The sequence below is a fragment of the Jaculus jaculus genome, chromosome 1, assembly GCF_020740685.1.
Source record: "Jaculus jaculus isolate mJacJac1 chromosome 1, mJacJac1.mat.Y.cur, whole genome shotgun sequence".
NCBI classification, from domain to species: domain Eukaryota; kingdom Metazoa; phylum Chordata; class Mammalia; order Rodentia; family Dipodidae; genus Jaculus; species Jaculus jaculus.
In genome coordinates, this window is record NC_059102.1 from 150,678,875 (window position 1) to 150,701,110 (window position 22,236).

At 52.4% G+C, this 22,236-nt stretch overlaps 1 protein-coding gene across 1 annotated transcript in view; it reads left to right on the forward strand.

The window, feature by feature from the left end:
• Positions 1–399: 399 nt before the first annotated feature.
• The window catches only part of Nacc2 (NACC family member 2), a 98,569-nt gene continuing 76,732 nt past the window's right edge, over positions 400–22,236 (forward strand). Inside the window, exon 1 of the mRNA XM_045155545.1 lies at positions 400–439. The gene's annotated coding sequence lies outside the window, so the exon portion shown is untranslated. The remainder of the gene's footprint in view (positions 440–22,236) is intronic.

The following is a 22,236-nucleotide window of genomic DNA, read 5'->3' on the forward strand; positions in this document are numbered from 1 at the left end:
AAGGTTGCTCTGTCACGCGTCTTCCGCCCGCAGCCCCATCCCAGAGGCTGGTGCAAACGCAGCCGCTGCGGGGAGGGTACGCTAGAGGTCGGACGGGGCGGGTAGGTGTCCTAGGTCTTTCCCCTCTCCGTCCCTCACCGGGTGCCTGGAGCAGGCTCGAACGCTGGGCATCCCGCGCCCCGACACTCCCTCCCGCTAGGGTCCCCTCGCCGGGTGCCCACCTGGCGGCGAGCGTGCGTGCGCGCGCGCGGCTGGCGCGCTGTCCCTTTAAACGGCCCGCGGGCGCCTCCCCGCGCCCCGCCCCCGCCGCGGTGCGGCCGCCGGTGCTGGGCGAGGTCGGAGAAAGTCCGCGGGCGCCGGAGCGCGGGGACGCCGGGAGCACTTCCTGCCGCGGGCGGCGCCGCAGCTGCCCAGGCCGGACCGGGCCGGGCGCCCGCAGGTACGGCCAACTTGGCGCCGTTTTCCGCCACACGGGCGGGTCGTCCCGCCGCACTTCCCGCAAACTCCGCGGCGCGGCCGCCCAACTTGCGCGCCCGCCGCCCTGCCGCAGTGCCCGCCGCGCGCCCGGCCGCCGTGCTGGGGCGCGGCCGAGTGGGGCGCAGTAGCTGCGCGCGGGGCCAGGGCGCAGGGGCCGGTCCCAAGCCCAGAAGCCTCCACCGGGCCGGGCGGAAGCCGGGACTCGGGGCGGTGCGTCCTGGGGAGAGCTCCAGCTCCGGGCGCGCCGGCGTCTTTTCTGTCCCCCTCCCGGGCTTCTTTGGCTACTCGGGACCTCCCCTGGCCTGCCCCCGACCGCGGGGGGTTGGGGGGAGACCTGGCCGGGCCCGGCCCTTCGCAGCGGGGAAGCCCCAGTGAGACTGGCCCTGGGCCAGGGTGGAGGGGACACACCCCTCCTGACCGACGGGCTTGGGGGTTGCGCGTCGGCCCCGGCCCCCGCGCCCTCCCCTCCGGGCCAGGTGGGTCCCTCCGTGGGTAAGGGTCATCACTGCCTCCGGGTTGTCGACTCCAACCTGGGGCGGAACTGAGTGAGGTTCGTTGCGGATCCTGTCTGTCCCTGTTTGTGCGTCTCCGCAGAGTTGAGGTCTCGGGACCCAAACCCCTTCTCCAAGAAACTCAGAGGGGCTGGGGTGGATGGGGGCGCTGCCTGAGGGCGCCACTTTGCTGCTGCTGCTTGCTTCTGCTGTTGCTGCTGCTCCGGGGGGCATGGTGCGAGAGGGCGGGGCGGGGGGGGGGCGGTCGGCGTGGGTCAGCTCAAGCCCTTCTTCAAGCTCTATGGGAAGATTGGTCCCGTGGTGCTTCTCGGATGTTTGGGAGGGGGGGCAGCTTTGCAGGCTCCCAGGTCCTGTTCCTGAAGCTGGCCCCTCTGACATTTCACTCTCCCCCACTAGCTTGGGGATGCAGATGTTTTGTCGGGCGTCCTCCTAGTGGCGGTGTTGCTAGCTGAGCCCGTGGGTGGGCGGAGGGGCGGGGGGAGGGGGCGCCTACCTGGGATCCTGGTCTTGTCAAGCCAGCCCTTTTGAGCCATTTGATTTGTGTGCATGGCCATGTCCCAACCCTTCTGGGGCAGCCCTGTTCTGTTCAGCCCTGTCGTTCTTCCCTCTGTTTTCCAGTTTGGCCCGAGGATGAGGGCAGGATGTCCCATGGGGCTGGGCACTCAGTGTGCTTTTTTTTTTTTTTTTTTTTCTTTTTTGAGGTAGAGTTTCATTCTAGCCCAGGAGGCTGACCTGGAACTCAATCTGTAGTCCCAGGCTGTCCTCAAACTCCCGGCGGTCCTCCTACGTATGTCTCCCGAGTGCTGGGATTAAAGGAGCGCACCTGGCTCAGGGTGCTCTTAAAGCCTCCCCCAGTCCTGTGACCATTTCTCTCAGGGGCCAAGACCTGATCCACAGGAGCTGGGCAGCCAGCACTCCTGTCCCACCTTCCAGTAATCTTCTCTAAGTCCCTCTAGTCTACTCCCTCTGGTCCACCAGGGTGCCCTTTGCTGGCCGTCCTTTCCAGGAGGCCCTCTAGGTACTTTCCCCACCGGGTCATCTCACTGTTGAGTGTTAATTTGCCTGGAGCACAAGTGATGGAAATGAAAGGGGTGAGACCCATGGCAGCTGGCTCTCTGTTCTTTGGACCAGCTGGTTGGAATTAGCACAAGAACAAGATATCACTTGTCACCTCTCATGGCCAGGGATCTTTTCTCCGTGGTCACACCCAGGGCAGGACAGTGCAGGATTCAGGCTGGGTGAAGGCTGTGCACCTTGGACGTCTGAATCTCGCCAATTCCAGGAGCTCCCAGCCATTTAGAGTGCGCTCAGAGAGAATGCTTGTACTGCAGTGAGCAGTGTGCCAGTCTGCCCTGAACTGCTTGCCGTCAGCTCTCGGTCTGTATTGGGACTGTTGGCAGTGTGTGTTCCTGGAGACCAGAGCAGCCATCCTGGGGAGAGGGGCCTGAGGGTGCCTTAGATTAGCGAGCCTGTGTTATCCGGAGAGTCATTTCAGGGGCTGATCTGCTATGCAGAGGCCCCACCTGTCCCTGGGGTCCTTCCTACTTGATTTGAGTGATGGGCAGAGGATGTGTGGTATGATCTCTTCTGGGGTCTTCTCTGGTCCCAGCACAGGGACCTAGCACTTGGGGGTCAGACCCTAAAAGCCATGATGTCCTTAAAAGAGTCTGAGCTCCTGCCTCTAAGGCCTGTGGCTCTGACCTCATTGATCCTGGAATGCACAGGACACTGAGTTGTGGCCTGCCCCAGCTGTCCACTCCTCCTTTGTACCCTGTCCTAGACCTGTTCCCTGCCTCTCATCGCCCAAGAACTCACCCTGTCTCCTTTTGCCTGAGCTCTGGGAGTTCTCCCCTTGGGGATCTTGTGGTGGGTCTGAAATCAGCTGGGGCTGTCGGGATAGAATGAGCCACGAAGCCACTGGTGGGCAGTGTGACCATGAGCTAGCTGTACACCTGGGCCCCTCCTGCCCCCTGCTGCGGACCTCCAGTGTAAGGAGCATTTAAAAAATACATATATATTATTTATTTATAAGGAGAGAGATTAAGAGGGAGGAAGGAGGAGACAGAATGGGAATTGGTGTACCAGGGCCTCTTGCTGCTGCAAACGAAGTCCAGAATCGAACCCTGGCTGTCAAGCTTTGCAAGTAAGCACTTGAACCGCTGAGCCATCTCCCCAGTCCATAAGGAGCACCTTTGAGAATGTGCTTTGACAGCTGATGCATGTGTCTGGTCCAGGCCAGTAGCCTATTGGGGCTAGACTCTCAGGATGAGGTAGGTTGCCCTCCATTTCTGAGGAATGCTAGCTTTCCTCAGGCTGGGTCCCATGGCTGTCTCCTCAAGGGGCTGCATTGAGGAAACCTGGGTGGGCTTTTAGGCCTGGGCTTTTTGCCCAGGCTAGCCTCAAACGCATTATGTAGCTAAGGGTGACTTTGGACTCCTGATCCTCCTGCTTCCAACTCCCAAGTGCTGGGATTATAGCTCTGCCCACCAAACCTGGCTCTGGGCTGGTCTTTTGGAGAGGAGAGCAAATCCCTTCAGTGCTACCTTTGGGAGAGAGGAATCCCTTCAATGCAGGGGCAGGTACCACTATTAGACACCGGCCTGTAGCTGCCCCTCGTAAGTGTGGGGTGCCTGTAGCCAGTCCCATGTATGGAGTGTGAAATCTGGTTGGCTTGGGGGTGAGTGGGCTGGTTGAAGGGATGTCAGAACCTGTTTCAGGCCCGCTCATCAAAGCTGCTTCCCTGGCCACCAGGCTCCTGCCCACAGACTACTCTCTTGCCAGCCAGGGTTCTGTGTTCTCCCTGTGCTTGCCTGCACCCCACACTTCATTCTGAGGCAAGTGTGAGCTGCCTGGTCCTAGGGTACCAGGCAGAACAGTAAGTTTGACCAGCTTGGGTCTCCACTCCTGAGATGTGGGCTGCCCCACCTTTGGCCTCCTCTGCTACTGCCTCCAGCTCCCAGGTTCCCTTTTCCTTTTAGCTTCCTGTGGGCCCCCCTCCTCCTCGCCCCTCCCAGCTGTTCCCCCCCCCCCCCCCCCCCCCCCCCCGCCAGCACTTGGGAGGCAGCCTGTGAACTGGCCTGAAGTGGCCACTCTGGCCTATTTGTCAGTTCAGGCATGCTGGCAACCTCTATGTCTTCTTTAGCAAATTCTCACTCTCCCAGCCGGCCAGGCTCCCTGCTGGTTTCACCTGCAGTCTTCCCTTGCTGGGCTGTAGCCTGCCTTGACTTTGTGGTTGGAGGCGTGGGCTCTTGAAGGTTGCATGCTGGTGGACACAGGACCGTTTGGGAGCATGGATGTCGAGGCCAAGGCCACTGCTCGCCTCTACCCAGACAGGGGAGCCTTCTGAGCAGAAGAGAGACAAGCATCTGGCCTAGGGCTCTGCTGCTCCCTCTTCCTCTAAGTGTGGGTACTGGGCCTGGGCCTTGGGAAGCTGCTGGGAGCAGGAACCTGAGATCAGATCCCTTGGTGGTCTGTCCCCCACCCCCCAGGCTGTGTGACCTTGAGTTTGTAACCCACCTGGCCCTGCTTTGATTAGGAGGAGCTGAGGGGCAAGCAGGCCTTGTTTAGGCCTCTACACTATAGCCCAGCCTGGCCTGCTGCCGTTGGGATAGTGAGGCCATTGGTAGGAACACTGGCCCTTTAAGGGGAGACTGGTTCAATCCCTGGAGAAGGGAGTTGTTTCCAGGTCCCTGGGGAAGAGCTGGCTGGGGCTTTCAGAAGGAATCTTACCCTCCCCCCTCTACTGCGCCTGGCATCCAGAAGGGCACCCAGCCATGGATGGCCCGCCAGCCCCAGGCCCGCCCCTCATGCCTGTGTCTGGGAAGCAGGCAGGGTTGGGGAGGGGGGCGGGAACAGAGGGGCCTGAAAGTGCCCATATATAGTCACGGGGTGAACAGGGAGCCATCCATGTCTCTGGGGCTGTCTAGCACTGGGGTGCCCCCTGACAGCTGTTGCGCTAGGGGAGGGGGGTTGCCTTTTGAAGGGCAGAAGGACCTAGGGAGGTGCAGAACTAGGTCCCCAGTGATGGTTGATTGAAAATAAAAATCACTGAGCCTTCTGTAATCAGGACCAAGTAGACTTGGGAAACCACCATTTTTAAAAAAAATGGAGGTAGTAGGAGGACCACTGGCCAGAGCAGCTTAGATACCTGACTGAGCCTAGGGGCTGGATGCCTGTGGGTCAGGCTTGCCAGTCTTCCCTCGACAGAAGGCTAGTGCCCCCTTTGGAGGGTGACAGCCTGGGATGTTCCATCTCACCGCTACCTTAGGGGAGGGAGGCCTCTGGCCTATCCCCTGGTCTTTCGGAACCCTTCTTTCCATCGCCTGTGCGACTGGGCAGCCCTTGCCATGCTCTGCCTGTCCTCCTCCTAGCTTTTGGGCCACCAGGAGTGCACTGGAGGGCTCCTGGTTTGGGACCCTGGGCATCTGCCCCAGGCCTTTGTCCTTGGCCTCCTCAGTGGTTCCTCCTGTGCCAAGAAGGGAAGAAATAGCTCTTTGCAGCATTCCTGATTCTGCTCTTAAAAATCACAATGTTAACACAGTTTTGCTCATTTAATCTAGTTTCCACTGCACTGCTAAACGCCTTTGTTAAATTTTGTATATTGATACTTTTTGTTGTTGTCAGCAGTTTTTTTTCTTCTTTTTGGATATAAAGCCATTAGGGTGAGAGAAGATTAAAAAGATACATTACAATTAAAATGTTAATGAAATCTGCATCATACAACTTTGGAAACCCTTCAGGCATTAATCTTGCCTGTCATGTCCATTAACTTTGGCTATTCTTATTCCATACTGACCCCTGCTGAGAGATTTGTGCTATAATTGGATTTTTTTTAATAAAAAAAAAAGTGTGGGGGGGAAGCTTTTAAGAAAATAGAGGTTGAGTGGACGGCCCTGGCTTCCAAATGAAGAGAAAGTGGAGAATGGGAGAACATGGCTTCCTCGTGGAGGGCAGGCTCAGGGCCAGTACCTCCCCACTTCTTGGCTGTAAAGGTGTCTGGGGTATGGATGTGCAAGAGAGGGAACCCAGTAGAAGTTGGGTGTGGCCTGAGGGTTCAGGAAGGCTTGGGGTATAGGGATACTCTCACCTCTCGAGAGAACTGAAGTATTGGTTGGAGGGTGAGGACAGGACCCCCCAACTCCTAGCCTATAACATGGAGGTTCTAGGGGAGTTAACCTCATGTACCCCAAGTGTCAGGACTCAGTGGGGAGCCCCCAGTCTCCTTCCCAGAGCAATTGGGAGTTTAGCTGCTTTGTGAGATTCCTGTCCCTGGCAGGTGTGTGTAACTTCTGGGTGGTCAGATGTACATTGTGTGTGTGTGTGTGTGTGTGTGTGTGTGTGTGCGCGTGTGTGTGCGTGCTCACGTGATTATCCTGTGCTGTGTAGTCCCTCTGGGTCCCTGGGACCTGCTCTCCTAGGCTGGGACACCCGGCAGTGCTGGAGTTGGTCAGGTGGTTGGCAGTGGGCTATAATAGACAGATTTCATGTCTGTGTGTTTTTGCAACACCTTTCTATAAAGGGAAACATAATTTAAAATATGATTACTTAGTGTTGTAACAGTGCCTCAGCCGCTCTGCCGCGTCTCCAGATCATTATCAGAGTCTGATATTAACTTGCAAAGAATATTATGCAAATTGCCTGCAGCTCGGGAATCCTCCTAGGATGCAGGCCAGGCTGGCTCCTATGGGGCTCAGGACCTCAAGAGTGACACCCCAACCCCCCTGTCCTTGGAGTTGAGCTTTTCTACTTTCTCCTCACCCTCCACACCCAGGCCTCTGACCTCATGTATAGCAGGGCCTGGGTGGCTTAGCAGAGGCCCTGCAGCCTGGCCCTGGGCGTCGGGTCTGCCGAGTGCTACCCACATCCTTCCCACCTCCCTTCGCTTCATGCCTCCTGGCAGGCTCACCACAGGGAGGGGTGGCACTTACACCTCATGGCGATTATGGCCGTTGCCCTTGCGCTTGGCAGTCTCCGAGGAAGGATCTGGCCAGGGGACAGTGGTTGTCCTGCTGGCTGGCTGACCACCTGGCTTGGCTGTTTTCAGGTGCTGAGGAGCACGGGTTCTGGCGTGGATCTGTTGCAGTGGCATGGTCTGATGGGGCAGGACTGATGGTGATGAGTCCATGCTTGCAAGGAGGGCCCATCCTCCATGCCTGCCCTTCTGGCCCATCCTGGTGGGGGCCAGCAGTCTAATCACTAGAAGTTTCCTTTGAAATGCTCTGTCCCACTATAGCAGTGTCTCACAGAGAAAATTTTGGGCAGCCATGCCCCCAACCCTGCATAGTGGAAGGGTTTTTTTTTTTTTTTGAGGTAGGCTTTTGGTGTAGCCCAAGCTGACTTGGAATTAGTCTCAGATTGGCCTCAAACTCATGGCAATCCTCCTACCTCAGCCTCCCGAGTGCTGGGATTAAAGGCGTACACCACCATACCTGGCTTTGGAAGGACTTTGTTTTTTAAATTTTTAAAAAATTTTATTTTCATTTATTTATGAGATAGAATGAATAGGCATGCCAGGGCCCCTGGCCACTGCATACAGACTCCAGAGAATGTGCCACTTTGTGTACCTGGCTTACGTGGGTTTTGGGGAATCGGACCTGGGTCCTTATGCTTTGCAGGCAAGCATCTTAACTGCTAAGCCATCTCTCCAGCACTGGAAGGACTTTTTTTAATGTTTAATTTTAATTTATTTATTTGAGAGAGAGAGAAAGAGAATGGTTGTGCCAGGGCCTCTAGCCACTGCAAATGAACTCCAGATGAATGCACTACCTTGTGCCTCTGGCTTATGTGGGTCCTGGGGAATCGAATCTAGGTTCTTTGGCTTTGCCAGCAAGCGCCTTATCGGCTAAGCCATCTCTCCAGCCCTGGAAGGACCTTTGAGTTCTCAGAAATAGTGTTGACCTGGTGACCATGCAAGCCCCACAGTCCCCCAAAGAGGCTCCCTTCCAGTAGAGTGAAACTGATGTGCATTGTGGATCACTGAGTCTTGCTGCATCCTAAATTTCAAGGTACAGAGACAAGGTCCGGGAAGTAGGGTCTGGCCTGGGGATGCCTCTAGCTTTCCAGGACAGGGCCAAGGGGGTGGCCTCTGGCATCAGGTGAAGGGAGAAGCAGCGTGCTCTCCATCAGGCAGTTGGATATGGGGCAGGCGGGGGCTCTTGTGGCAGCCGGAGTCCTCGTGGATGGGGGCCTTTTCATGCGTCCTGCTGGTCGTATCCATGGCTGCCCTCAGCCAGAGCCACTGCTCACAGAGCCAGGCTTTCACAGCCAAAGTCTTTTTGTACTCGAGCTCTGATCCTGGCTGTCGGTTTCTTCATGTGGGAAGTTGGGGAAATGGACTGTAAGCTCTGAACAGGGTACAGTACCCCACTTGAGTCACTGGAGTCATTGTTCCATTGTTGGCTCTGGAAAAGCTACCTTATGTCATGGGCTGGGGGTGGGGTGTTCCAGCCTGCTGCATGTCCCCTTGTGACTGAGGCGGACCTCTTCCCTGCTGCGCTCCCCTTCCTGTCGGGTTTTACCTCTTCCTTGTTCGTGATGGGGGCGGCATGGGGAGGTGTCTGACAGCTCAGGTAGACCGTGGCTTTGGCATGGGTGTGTATAACATGCACAGAAGAGGTTGAGAACAGTCAGGTGTGTTTAGGGGTGGTAGTCATGGGAGGAAGAAGTCTCCTAAGGTTGCCCTAAAAAAAAAAAAAAAAAAAAGGACTGCAGATCTGTGAAAAACCACGGAAATCTATTCTTTTCCATTCCAGAAGGCTGAACTCAGGAATCCAGGTGTCTGCAGGCTGGGATGGGTAGGGAGACGGCCATCCCCCAAGCCATTCCACAACCCTGGGTGCCCTTGGCCTTACCTACATCACTCCGGGCACTGCCTCCTTGGCACTAGGAGGCCCTCCCTCTAACCCTGGCTGAACTCATCTCCTGTCCTTAAGCAATATGTATGCAAAGGCTGTGTTTCCAATATAGTCTCATTCAGAGGTTCTGACTGGGTGTGAAGTTTTGGGGGATACTAGTCCACCCGATGTGGTATGGAGCAGAAAACCTTCCTTGCTTGGAGGGCTGTGGGGGCTGTTGCTGTGCTTGCTGAGAGGGTGGGAAGCAGGCAGACAGTGGAGCCCCAGCCAGCCCGGTGGGTGGAGGGTGTATGAGCATCAGTCTAGCCAGAGCTGTTTGAAGGAGCAAAGCCAGGGAGGGGGGCAGGAGGGAAATGGGGCCGCTGCTTATGTAAGCTTTGGGACAGGAGAGGCAGGGATTGTGTTAATTATTGTAACCCAGTTTAGCGGTGAGTCTGTGTCACATGAAGTGTCCTGGAAACCAGCAGCGCGTGGGTCACGGTGGAGCCTTGGGGCGACGTGGCTGGCACAGGGATGGACGGTGTAGCGTGCACTCTAGCCGCAGCTTCCAGGCAGGTGGCTGGAGGGCATGCCTAAAGGATAGGGTTTTCTTGGGGTCTGTGCTAGCCCAGAATTCAGGGAAGACCCATCTGGTCCTGGGACCCATGTGCCAGGCTGGGTGCTGTCCAGACAAGCATCCATGCCAGGACTTCCTTCCACCTGCCTGGTGAGAGGTGACAGCCTTGACTTCTCTCCTGGTGTACAGTGGGCTGCCAGGCATCTCCTGCCCCTGTAGGTGAACAGCTGTGTGGAGGATGGAGCCAGTGCCCCCAAGGTGGTGGGAGGCTGCTTTCCAGGGGGATGGGAAGCCCCCCATCCCAAACTTCCTTGAGAGTTGCCTCCCCAACTTTGTGTGGGACGCTTGAGGGTGTTCACAGGTGTTCCTCTGCCCTGTCCCTTTCATATCCTGTGGGGCTTCTGTGGAAGTTGGCGGTTGCTTGTGTTGATTGCAAGACCCTGGATTACAGGTGTGTGCCATGCCAGGAACGGGCTCCTCTCTATGGGAGTCAGATATTGTGAGTTGGTTTCTTCCAGCCTGAGGCTCAGAAGGCGGCCCCTGCCCTTTCAAGCGCTCTTGAGTTGGGCTGCGTGGTCCTTGTTTTTATTGTTGACCCTATTGACCCCTGTCTCAAGAGTGAGGCCCCCAGAGTCCAGGGTCAGGGAAGCTTGACGCAACTACTGGTGTGTGAAACCTTGGTTCGGATGTTTGAGGAGAAGGTAAAAGAGAAAGCTCATTAAAGTGTAAGAATCATATATGCCGTTTAAACAACTTTCTAGAACCATGTGAAGATAAGTTACCCCTGCACATGCCAGTTTGTCTTGTTCAGGGCTGTGGAGCCCCTGCCACCCACCTGTGCCCGTGGCAGGTGGTGACCTTGGAGGCCCTGCCATTGCGGAAGGCCACTCACCAGCTATTGCCGAGCAGCATTCTTCATGGCAAGACCTCTGGTGCAGAGGCCACAGTCCAGTAATTGTTACATCTTAACGTCCATGTGGCCTGAAGGTGATTCTATATATTTTTGGTTCACTTACAGCTTGTGTTGGCTTGTTTTTGTTTTCTTGAGACAGGATCTCCCTGTGTAGCCCAGGTTAGCCTTGAACTCTTGACCCTCCTGCCTTAGTTCTCCCCGGTGTGAAGATTACAGATGTATGTGACATATGCTCTGTGTTTTGACCATGATCTGTCACTTAGGGTCACTTAGGGTGGAATTTATTGCTGTGTCATGATGGCCCTCAAAGTTTTGAATTTTCTGGGCTGGAGGGATGGCTTAGCCGTTAAGGCATTTACCTATGAAGCCAAAGGACCCAGGTTCGATTCCCCAGGACCCACATAAGCCAGATGCACAAGGTGGTGCATGTATCTGGAGCTCATTTGCAGTGCCCATTCTCTCCCTGTCTGTCTCTCTTCTATCTCTCTCCCTCTCTCTGCTTGCAAATAAATAAATTTTAAAAAAGTTTTGAATTTTTTTTGGGGGGGCAGGGTTTTGAGGTAAGATCTCTCTTTAGCCCAGGCTGACCAGGAATTCACTATGCATTCTCAGCGATCCTTCTACCTCAGCCTCCCAAAATGCTTGTGCCATCTTGCCTAGCAAGTTTGAAATGTTCGTGTAAGGGATACCTGACCTGGATCTGCTCCTCGTGGTTGGCTTCTACTGTGCATTCCTGAGAGTTCATCCTGTTAGTGGCAGGCACTAGGAACACCTCCTTTTTTCATTAAAAAAATGATATATATAATTTATAAGCAGAGAAAGAAACAGACAGAATGGGTGTGCCAGGGCTTCCAGCTGTGGCACATGAACTCCAGGTGCATAGGCCACTTTGTGCATCTGGGTTTTTTTTTTTTTTTTTGTGGGTACTGGGGAATCGAACCTGGGTCGCTAAGCTCTGCAGGTAAGCACCTTAACTGCTGAGCATCTATCTCATCAGCCAGGTTAGCCTTCCTTTTATTTTTTATTTTATTTATTTATGTATTTATTTATTTAAGAGCGACAGACACAGAGAGAAAGACAGATAGAGGGAGAGAGAGGGAATGGGCGCGCCAGGGCTTCCAGCCTCTGCAAACGAACTCCAGATGCATGCGCCCCCTTGTGCATCTGGCTAACGTGGGACCTGGGGAACCGAGCCTCGAACCAGGGTTCTTAGGCTTCACATAGCCTTCCTTTTAAAGGCTGAGTCATGCCCCATTGTGTGGACATACCACACTTTTTTTCCCCTTTTCTTTTTTCTTTTTCTTTTTTTTTTTAATTTTTTTTTAAATTTTATTTATTTATTTGAGAGCTACAGACACAGAGAGAAAGACAGATAGAGGGAGAGAGAGAGAATGGGCATGCCAGGGCTTCCAGCCACTGCAAATGTACTCCAGACGCGTGTGCCCCCTTGTGCATCTGGCTAATGTGGGACCTGGGGAACCGAGCCTCGAACCGGGGTCCTTAGGCTTCACAGGCAAGCGCTTAACTGCTAAGCCATCTCTCCAGCCCCCCTTTTCTTTTTTCTTTCTTTCTTTCTTTCTTTCTTTTTTTTTTTTCTCATTCTAGCTCAGGCTGACCTGGAATTCACTGTGTAGTCTCAGGGTGGCCTCGAACTCACAGCGATCCTCATACCTCTGCCTCCCAAGTGCTGGGATTAAAGGCGTGCGCCACCATGCCCGGCAGTCTTCTGGCTTCAGGTGTGAGGCTGCTGTGAGTAAGGTGAATGAGTATCTGTGTCTTTAGGCTCTGACAGCCTGGAATATTCCATGGCCTTTTCTCAGCTTTCATGATTGTGACTCTGAGGTCTGGGCCAGTTTGGAAGAATGCACCTTGTTTGGCTGTGGTCATGACCTCCTCCTGACCCGTACCTGTCATGTCTTGGGTAGGGTCATCACAGATATGCCATTGGGTCTGATGCCATTACATCCACAGCTAGGGATGGTACATTGTAAGTTAAAAAAAATTTTTTTTTAAAGTTTTTATTTATTAGAGAGAATGGGCATGCCAGGACCTCTAGCCATTGCAAACAAGCTCCAGATGCATGCTCCACCATGTGCATCTGGCTTACGTGGGACCTGAAGAATTGAACCTGGGTTCTCAGGCTTTGAAGGCAAGCGCTTTAACTGCTAAACCATCTCTCCAGCCCAGTATTATAATGTTTTACTTCTAGTTAACTGGGAACATGTCTGTCTGTTGCTTGATTTCCTTCCTTTTCTTCTTCCTTCCCTCTCTTCCCCCTCTGTGGGCCTTAAACAACTCATGCGTAGTCCAGGCTAGTCTTGAGTCTGTGGCAATCCTGCTGCCTTAATCTCTTGAGTGCTGTCTGGGATTGCAGGTACACCACCATGTTTGGCTTGTTGTTGGAGGCTTTTCTTTTTTTGGTGGTGGTTTTTTTAACTGACAACTTCCATAAATATAAACAATATACCATAATCATAACCCTCTCCTACCACCCTCCTTCTCCCCCTCTCAAATACCCCCCTCCACTGAATTTTAACTAGTCTACTTTGATGTCATCATTTTTTCCCTTCCTATTATGCAGGTCTTGTCATGACAACCATGGCCACTTTGTGTCTGGAAGACAGTATTACAAAGCTCTCCTTCTCTTCCTTTGGCTCTTACATTCTTTCCCTGAGAGTTATTTTTGTTTTTTTTGTTTTCAAGGTAGGGTCTTGCTCTAGCCCAGGCTGACCTGGAATTCACTGTGTAGCCTCAGGGTGATTTTGACTTTAGCGATCCTCCTACCTCTGCCTCCTGAGTGCTGAGATTAAAGTCATGTGCCACCACGCCCTGTGAGAGATTTTTGAAAAAATATTTTATTTATTTTTACCGAGAGAGATTGACAGAAGGGGGCAGACAGAGAATGAGAGTGAGGAAGTGGGTATTGGCCCTCTGGGGTCTCCTGCCACTGTAAACAAACTCCAGATCCGTGTGCCACTTTGTGCATCTGGCTTATGTGAGTACTGAGGGATTGAACCCTGACCCCTCTGGCTTTGCAAGCAAGCACTTTTAACCTCTGAGACGGAGTAGGATACCTGAGACTGTGTCATTATGAAGAACAGTGGGTCATTTTAGCTCATGGGTCTTGGGGTTTATAAGCCCAAAGCATGGCATTGGCACTTGCTTTGTTCAGCTTCTCTTGGGGGCCTCCTGCCTCTTCAGCTGACAGGAAGTGAAGTATGAGTGGGCCTGGGCACCACTTAGCTTTGTAATGGTGCGCCTTCCATAACTAACCAATTCTGAGAATGGGAGCTCACACAGAAAACAAGAATTTTTCATGAAGCTAGGCCCCCAGTGATCCAAGCTCCTCTTCCTGGGTCCCACCACCCTGTGCTGCCCACCCTCAATCTCGTAAGAGCTCATCGTTTCTCGGTCAGTTACATCACCAGGGCCCTTGAATCAAACAAGGTCATGTTCTGAACTTCTAGGTGTCTATGAATTTTGGAAAGATGTAGTTCTATCTGGTGCTTGAGAGGCTGAGGCAGAAGGATTGCTTGAGTCCAGAAATAGAAGACCAGCTTGGGAAATATAGCAAGATCGCATTTCAAAAAAAAAAAAAAAAAAAAAAAAAAACCCCAAAAACCAAAGACTGCCTGGAGAGATGGTTTAGCTGTCAAGGCGCTTGCCTACAAAACCTAATGACCTGGGTTCAATCCCCCCAGTACCCATGTAAAGCTAGATGCACAAAGTGGTACATATATCTGGAGTTCAGTTGCAGTGGCTGGAGATCCTAACATGCCAATTATTTGTCTCTCTTTTTTTTAAGCTTATTTTTTAAAAATTTTATTAGCATTTTCCATGATTATAAAAAAATCCCATGGTAATTCCCTCCCTCCCCCCCACTTTCCCCTTTGAAATTCCATTCTCCATCATATTACCTCCCCATCACAATCATTGTACTTACATATATACATTTGTCTCTTATCTCTCTCTCTGTATGTATACACACACACACACATATACATACATATATGCATACACACATTATATATGTATATATATATATGTATATATGTATATAAACATAAAATTCAAAAACAAGAACAATGCTGGAGAGATGGTTCAGCAATTAAAATGCTTGCCTGCAAAGCTTAAGGACCTGGGTTCAATTCCCTAGTACCCACATAAAGCCAGATGCGCAAAGTGACACATATGTCTGGAGTTTGTTTGCAGTGGCTGGAGGCCCTGGTGTGCCCAGTCTCATTCATTCTCTTTCTCTCTCTCAAATAAACAAAACAATGTTTTTGTTTTTTTAAAGATAGGGTCTCGCTCTAATATAAACAAATATATATATTTTTTAAAGGAAACAACAGCAGCAACAACACAGAGAAGGAAGAGCTAGCTTATTTGGTAAAGTGCTTGCCTCGCAAAGACCTGAGTCCAAACCCCAGTATCCACTTAAAAAAGCCAGGCATGGTGATGCGTGCCTGTAACACTAGTAGTGTTGGGGAGATAGAGACTGATAGATCAGCCTGGAGCTCGCTAGTCATCCAGGCTGGCTGAATTGGTGAACTCCAGGCTGAGAGACCCTGTCTCCAAGAGGTGGATGATGGACATACTGTGCTCACCAAACTGCCTTCCAAATGTTTGTTTCTGCCCAGCGATTAGTGCTGCTCTCAGCTTTGCTCAGAGAAACTTGTTTTTGCAGAGACTGAAAACTCCAAAGTGCTGAGAGTAAATGGCTGTTGAGTGCTTAGCCTTAAATGACACAGCTCCATCACCCCCTCACCCCCTCCAAGGTTCAGGGGCTGTTGTAGAAGAGGAAGGGGCTGAAGGAATGTAAGAGCCAGAGGATGGGGGAGACTGTCTTCTGGACGTGACAAGGCTGTTGCACTCAGGAACGCGGCAGCTGTGGTTACTGCCGCAAGATTGGCTCCATCAACATTCCATCACGCACGGGGAGGGGCTCGTGAGGTCCTTCTCTTCCTTGAGGAGTTATTGGCAGTTAATGGCTGCTGGGAGAGGGGGAGACCTTTCCTTCCATGGTGTAGCCACTGGTAAGTTGCTAAAACTGTAGTAAACCCTTTGCCCATGCTCATGCAAACAGCTACCAAACTCAGTGGGTCACAAAAGAAGACATCAGGTAGAAGAGGGGACTGGAAGAGGAAGAGGTTCAGTGGGAGTGGGAGGGGCATGGGAGAAGGCCATGGGGGTGTGTGATGAAGATCACAGTACATTATATCCATGTATAAAATTGCCCGAAAAGGGCTGGAGAGATGGCTTAGTGATTAAGCACTTTCCTGTGAAAACTAAGGACCACAGTTTGAGGCTTGATTCCCTAGGACCCATGTAAGCCAGATGCAAAAGGTGGCACATGCATCTGGAGTTCGTTTGCAGTGGCTGGAGGTCCTGGCGCATCCATTTTCTCTCTCTCTCTCTCTCTCTCTTTCTCTCTCTCTCTCTCTCTCTCTCTTTCTTGCTCTCAAATAAATAAATAAATAAAAATAGACAAAAATTTTAAAAAAATTCCCAAAAAGCCCAAGCATGAAACAAAACTCTGCTCTACTAGTAATTTTGTATGGCTTGTATAATGTTGGTATTTTTCCATATCTTTATTTTTAATTTTTTTGGTTTTTCAAGGTAGGGTATCACTCTAGTCCAGGCTGACCTGAAGTTCACTCTGTAGTCTCAGGGTGGCCTTGAACTCACAACAATCCTCCTACCTCTGCCTCCCTCCCGAGTGCTGGGATTAAAGGCATGCGCCACCACACCCAGCCCATATATATATTTTTTAAATAAACTCCAAGGCATCTGCAGGACCCCAAGAGAAATGCGAGGACAGAGCCATTGCTGGACCAGTGGCTGCTGCAGTGGCTGTGCTATCTGACCAATGGGGTCACCCCATCAGAAAGGGGAAGAGGGAGGCAAAGGAGGAGAGGAGAGAATAGGCCTCTTGGCACTGCAAACAAATTCCAGACACATGGACCACTTTGTGCATGTAGCTTTACTTGGGTCCTAGGGAATTCTTTTTTTTTCTTTTTTTTGAGGTAGGGTCTCACTCTGGTCCAGGCTGACCTGGAATTAACTCTGTAGTCTCAGGGTGGCCTTGAACTCATGGCGATCCTCCTACCTCTGCTTCCCAAGTGCTGGGATTAAAGGCGTGCGCCACCACACCCAGCAGGTCCTAGGGAATTGAACCCTGGACACCAAGGCTAGCAGACTTTGTAAGCAAGAGCCTTTAACCACTGAGCCAGCCTCTACATTTTTCCATATTTTGAAACCCCTTACTAGGCATGATTTTATTTTTATTTTTTTATTTTTGAGAGAGAGAGAGAGAGAATGGGTGCACTAGGGCCTTCTAGTTGCTGTGAATGAACTCCAGATGTGTGTGCCCCTTTGTGCACATGTGCAACATTGCACACTCGCGCCTGGCTATGTGGGACCTGAAGATTCAAACATGCGTTCTTTGGCATTGCTTTGGAGGCTGGGAAGATGGCTCAGCAGGGAAGAGCACGTACCTCACTGACGCAAAGGCCTGAGAGGGCCTGATTTGCCCTGAGCTGGATTCCCTTGTACCGTGTGGAGTGAAGAATGGAGAACTGCTCAGTCTTGTTGGTCAGCCAGTCTGACTGAAAATGGGTTGCTTCTGGGCTCAGTGAGACTCCATTCCAAAGAAACACATGGATAAACCATGGAGGACATCCAGTGTTCTCTGGCCTCCGGAAGCATGTGTGTGTCATGCGTACTGTACTCATGCAAAAATAAAGCCTGCTTAGTGCCTTATCATCAGTGACTCCTTATATGTTAAAAATCATGGTTTGGGGGCTGGCGAAATGGCTTAGTGGTTAAGGTGCTTGCCTACAAAGCCAAAGGACCCAGGTTCGAATCCCCAGTACCCACATAAGCCAGATTCACAAAGGGGCACATGCATCTGGAGTTCCTTAGCAGTGGCTAGAGGCCCTGGGACACTCATTCTCTCTCTCTTCCCCTCCCTTCCTCCCCCTGCCTATTTCTCACTCTCTCAAGAAAAATAAAGTATTTTAAAAAAATCATGGTTTTGCAAGTGCAACGTGTTGCAATTAAGAAAAAAGAAAAAAAAGCAGGCCGGTCATGGTTGCGCACACCTTTAATCCCAGCACTTGGGAGGCAGAGGTAGGAGGATCACTGAGTTCAAGGCCACCCTGAGACTATATAGTGAATTCCAGGTCAGCCTGGGCTAGAGCGAGACCCTACCTCGAAAAACAAACAAACAAACAAACAAAAAAGGCAGAAAGCATAGGCATGTGCACACACAAACGTGTGTACCTGATCACACATGCTTGCCCACATACAAATGTGCACATACCACACCCACTCATGGGAGAGAGAGAAAGCTCATGAAGCCACTGACTGCTGACCCCTTCAGCCTCTCTCCTTGCTCCTTCCTGGAATGGAGGTTGGGGTAGGGGGTTGGGGGTGGGGGGAGGGGAGTGCCCTGGCCTCAGTGTAGAGGTAGTGCTGTGTCTGGCATTGAGAAAAGGGCCCTGAGCTTCCAACTCAGAGCCAAAGACCCTTTGTAAATGTCTCTGTCTGAACAAGAAAACTCAGTGCTGCTATGTCCTTGGCATCTCTGCCTGTTCAGGTAGAGTAGCTGTAAGACATGCACTCATGTCTTTTCTTGTGGGCTGAGATTGTAGGAAATCTTAGTTATGAGGAGAAATGAGCAAAACTACACGCAGCTGCTTATGGAAGATGCCTCTGGTTTTCCCTCAGGGGAGGAGGAAGAAGTAACCCTAGGGTTGTGCTGACTGCAGTGACCGTGCCCTTATGTCTTTGGGAGTCCGCCATGTCCAGTGGACTGTTGGGCTTGATTATCAAGGGGTGTCAGGACAGGGGTTCAGGCAGGCTTAGGCCTCCCACTGAGGGCCAGCCACAGGAGGGGCTTTGGGGACAGGTGCTGTGGAAGGTGGGCAGTGGGGGGCCTGGCTCCTCTCCATTGCATTTGACAGGACTTCAGCACCAACCCAGTGCTTATGCAAGGTAGCCCTCCAGGCTGGAGCCAGTTGGATTACCTTGTGCATACCCTCACCCCTTACTGGCAGGGAGAAGGCAGGTGAGCCTGAGCCTCCAAGCAGATGGCACTTGAGCTTGCACTTTAAGGACCCCCATCCCCTTGCACCAGGCCATGAAGGGGCCTCTTTGAGGTCTGCCTCCATACTGCAGGGAGCCCTAGGTCACCATGGTCCTGCTTTAGGAATGAGCTGCTTCGAGTCCCTGCAGGTGACGCCTGGGCTGAGGGCCTTTGGGGTGAGTATCTGCTACCCGATTTCCATCTCGCAGATGGAAAAACAAAGGCCCTAAGAGGTGGGGTGACCTCATGGTCAGATTGCAGCAGGCACTGGCCCAGCAGTGGCTCTGTCCTGGCTTTTCTCTTGGGAGTCTTATAGGTGCCTTGGAGTCTAAGCTTCTATGGACCCCGGGCAGTTGGTGCAGACAGCAGGAACCCAGTGGGCAATAGGCTGATTACTGACTGTCTTCCTGGACCTTCCTATCTGTTACTCTTTGTTAGTTACCTGGGACAGGTGTCTTTGTAGGCAGAACTTAGTCAGCTGCCTGGGTTTTCAGTAGCTCGAGGCTGGAGAGGTCTGAGCTGGCCTCAAGGGCTCATTTGACCAGGACTCCTTCTGGGGACCATTTTCTTGGTCCCTCTGTGGGTGGTTTTCTTCGGGGCCTTTGCCTGTTGATCATAGTCCCCTGTGTTCACCATGACCAGTGGTTCCCTTGTATTCAGGGTGGAAGGTGCAGGAGGAACTACTGTCCTGGGTGTTCCCCTGTTGCCACCAGGGCACACGGTGGCTTTGGCAGGCCCAGCTGTGCAGCTCTGAGGTGATCTTGTTTCCTCCCTCTGCAACAATTTTTTGTTTTTTGAGGTAGGGTCTCGCTCTTGCTCAGGCTGATCTGAAATTCACTGTGTAGTATCAGGGTGGCCTTGAACTCACGGCGATCCTCCTACCTCTGCCTCCTGAGTGCTGGGACTAAAGGCGTGCGCCACCACGCCCGGCTCCACTTCTGTGACTCCTCTGCAGACTGTGACTCTCAGCCCCCACTCGGCCCATCAAATGTCTTCTGTGGGCCATGTTCTGGGCCATCTGCAGGGCAGGGGAGACTGACCATCTGCTGACCCCACTGTGGTCCACTGCCCTTTTGAGTTTCCAGGAACCTGGGTTGGGTTTTGTATCTTCCAAGAGGAGGGCACCCCAGGCGGAAGTAGTGAGAGGGCTCAGGCTCAGAGGAGGCAGAGAAATAGGTGTGGGAGAAGTTTCCCGAGGGTCACCTGGTGTGGTTTGGCTGTTGGTGTGCTCATGGTCGAGTTATTGACCTTTGCTGGATACTCTAGTGCTTTTGGGGTGGGCATGGGGAGGACTCTGTGCCAGGCTGGGCGTGGCTGGCCCTAACAGCCTCTGTCATTGGGTGGATTCAGTTTCTGCCAGGGTCCGTCTCAGCATCCCAGCTTAGGCGTCCCCTTCGGCAGGGGGTGTGTGTTTGTAGCTCTGCAGTAGGGCCCCCACTTGCACAGCTTACTGTAGTGGGTAGAGGCAGGTCTTTTTCCGGGACAACAGGGCCATGTGGGGCTGGTGGCTTCACCCATGGCAAGTCCCATAGTGCCACCAGGATCCTGGACTTGAGACTTCCCTGACCACTGCACTGTCCCCCAGTGGCCTCACAGTTTGCAAGCTTGAAGATTTCAGAAACTTCCCTGTTAATAGGTAATGGGCAGCAGAAGAGGCCTGAGGCTCCATCATGTTTGTTCAGCCACGTTCCCAGGCTCCCGCGAGTGCTCCGGTGTCCAGTGATGGGCTGATATAGTAGCTCCTGAGACCATGGACGGAAACAGTTAACAGCTCCAGGTGGCCTTCAAGCCAATCCTCCCATCCACAGTGCCAGGTGGCTTTTCTGGTCCTTTTTGTTTTGTTCTGTTTTCGAGGTAGTCTTGCCATATCGCAGGCTGCCCTGGAATTCACTATGTAGTCTCAGGGTGACCTTGAACTCATGGTGCGCCCCCCACACCGGGCCTTATTCCAGTACTTAGTTTGTGGATCTGGGCCTCCATGTGTTTCCACTGGGCCATGAGGTACTAGAGATGAGGAGGACCTGGCTGTCACCCACCTGAGGGGTGGGTTCCTGACTGTCCTTCATGTAGAGGATTTCTGGAGATCCTGGTTCATTGGTTCTGCCTCCATGGTTTCCAAAGAGGGTGCTGTGGGTACCATAGCTGGAACCTGGTGCTTGAGGGAAGCATGTCCTACCTAAAAGCCAAAGGTTGGTGCCCGCTGCACTGGGCTATGTGGGTAGCCATGTGCTAGCCAGACCTCATGGTGGGAATCTTGCCTCACCCTGCCACACAGTGGGACACTGTGTAGGTGTCCTGCCTTTTGCTGGTCTTTTCATTAGCTAAGAAGGCCTGGTGTCTACCCCTGGGGGGAATGTCCTGTTCCTGGACCCCTGGGCCCTTGGGCAGAAGCCTGACATCCTGCTTGCTAACGATTTGCAGTGCACACATAGGTGAGCGGGTTTAGGGTCTGTGTCTTAAACTAATACAGTCTGTGTGCTTTTTTTTTTTTTCTTCTTCCCAAAAAGCCATGATTGAAGTCAAATTAACATATTTACCTTCAGAGCTCCCACGGGAACCGTTAGGGAATTGAAGAGGTGCGGCGGCTGCAGCGTGCCAGTGACAGTGACGCGGACGTCAGCTCCCAAGGGATGGGTGCTCGTGCCTGAGCCTCCTCGTGGCTTTCCCGCTGCTTGTAGGGTTGTTTGGACAAAGTGAGGTGCCAGGCCCCTGTGAGGAGAGATCCTGGGCAGGACTGTGAAGTGGTGACCGATGATGTAGCCCCAACTCACCCACCCAACATGGTAGCACCTCCAATGGCCTTGTCTGGCTTGGCCCGCTCTGCCCTCCACCCCCACCCCATAGGTCTGCCTCTCCCCAGCTTTCCCCTGCATCATGCTGTCTTTGTGATCTGGGTAGCAGTGTCTCCCTCCAGCCCTGGAGCACTTTTCTTTGGAGTCCTTATCTGTGAACCCAGTTGCTGCTCCAGGACCAAGAGTGAGATTCTGAGCCTCAGTGAGGCGGGGTGATGGCATCTCTCCTGAGCTGTTCTAAGTTGTGTGGGAGCCTTGGCCATGACATCACCGGGATGGGAGAGCAGAGCCGCTGGGACTACCACGTGTGTCTATCTCACAGAGGCTTGGTATTGGTTTTGGAGGGCCTGCCGTTTGGGGTTCTGTGTGCTCTACAATGCAGATAAGCAGGGCAGGGCATGGGGCACACTGCAGGGTGGCGGTGCCCCTGGGCAAAGGATCTCATTTGTCTCTTGTACACACTATTTAAAAAAAAATTTTTTTTATTTTTTAATGTAATTTTTATTAACATTGTCCATGATTATAAAAAATATTTATTTATTTGAGAGAGAGAAAGGCAGAGAGGGGGAAAGAGAATAGGCATGCCAGGGCATCCAGCCACTGCAAACTCCAGAGACATGTGCCACCTTGTGCATCTGGCTTATGTGGGTCCTGGGGAGTTGAACCTAGGTCCTTTGGCTTTGTAGGCAAGTACCCCAACTGCTAAGCCATCTCTCCAGCCTGTATGCACACTATTTTCTGTGTTGTTAGCAAGCATTGAGGTTTTTGTTTTTGTTTTTTTGGTTTTTTTTTTGGAAGTAGGGTCTCATTCTAGCCCAGGCTGACCTGGAATTTACCATGTAGTCTCAGGGTAGCCTTGAACTCATGGCAATCCTCCTACCTCTGCCTCCCCAGTACTGGGATAAAAAGTGTGCGCCACCACACCTGGCTTCATTGAGTTATTGAGCTTACACTGTGTGCCCCATTACTGTTTTATTGAGAGAGGGCCTCATATATGCAGGCTGGTCGTTAACCTCCTATGCAGCCAGGGACGATTTTGAACAT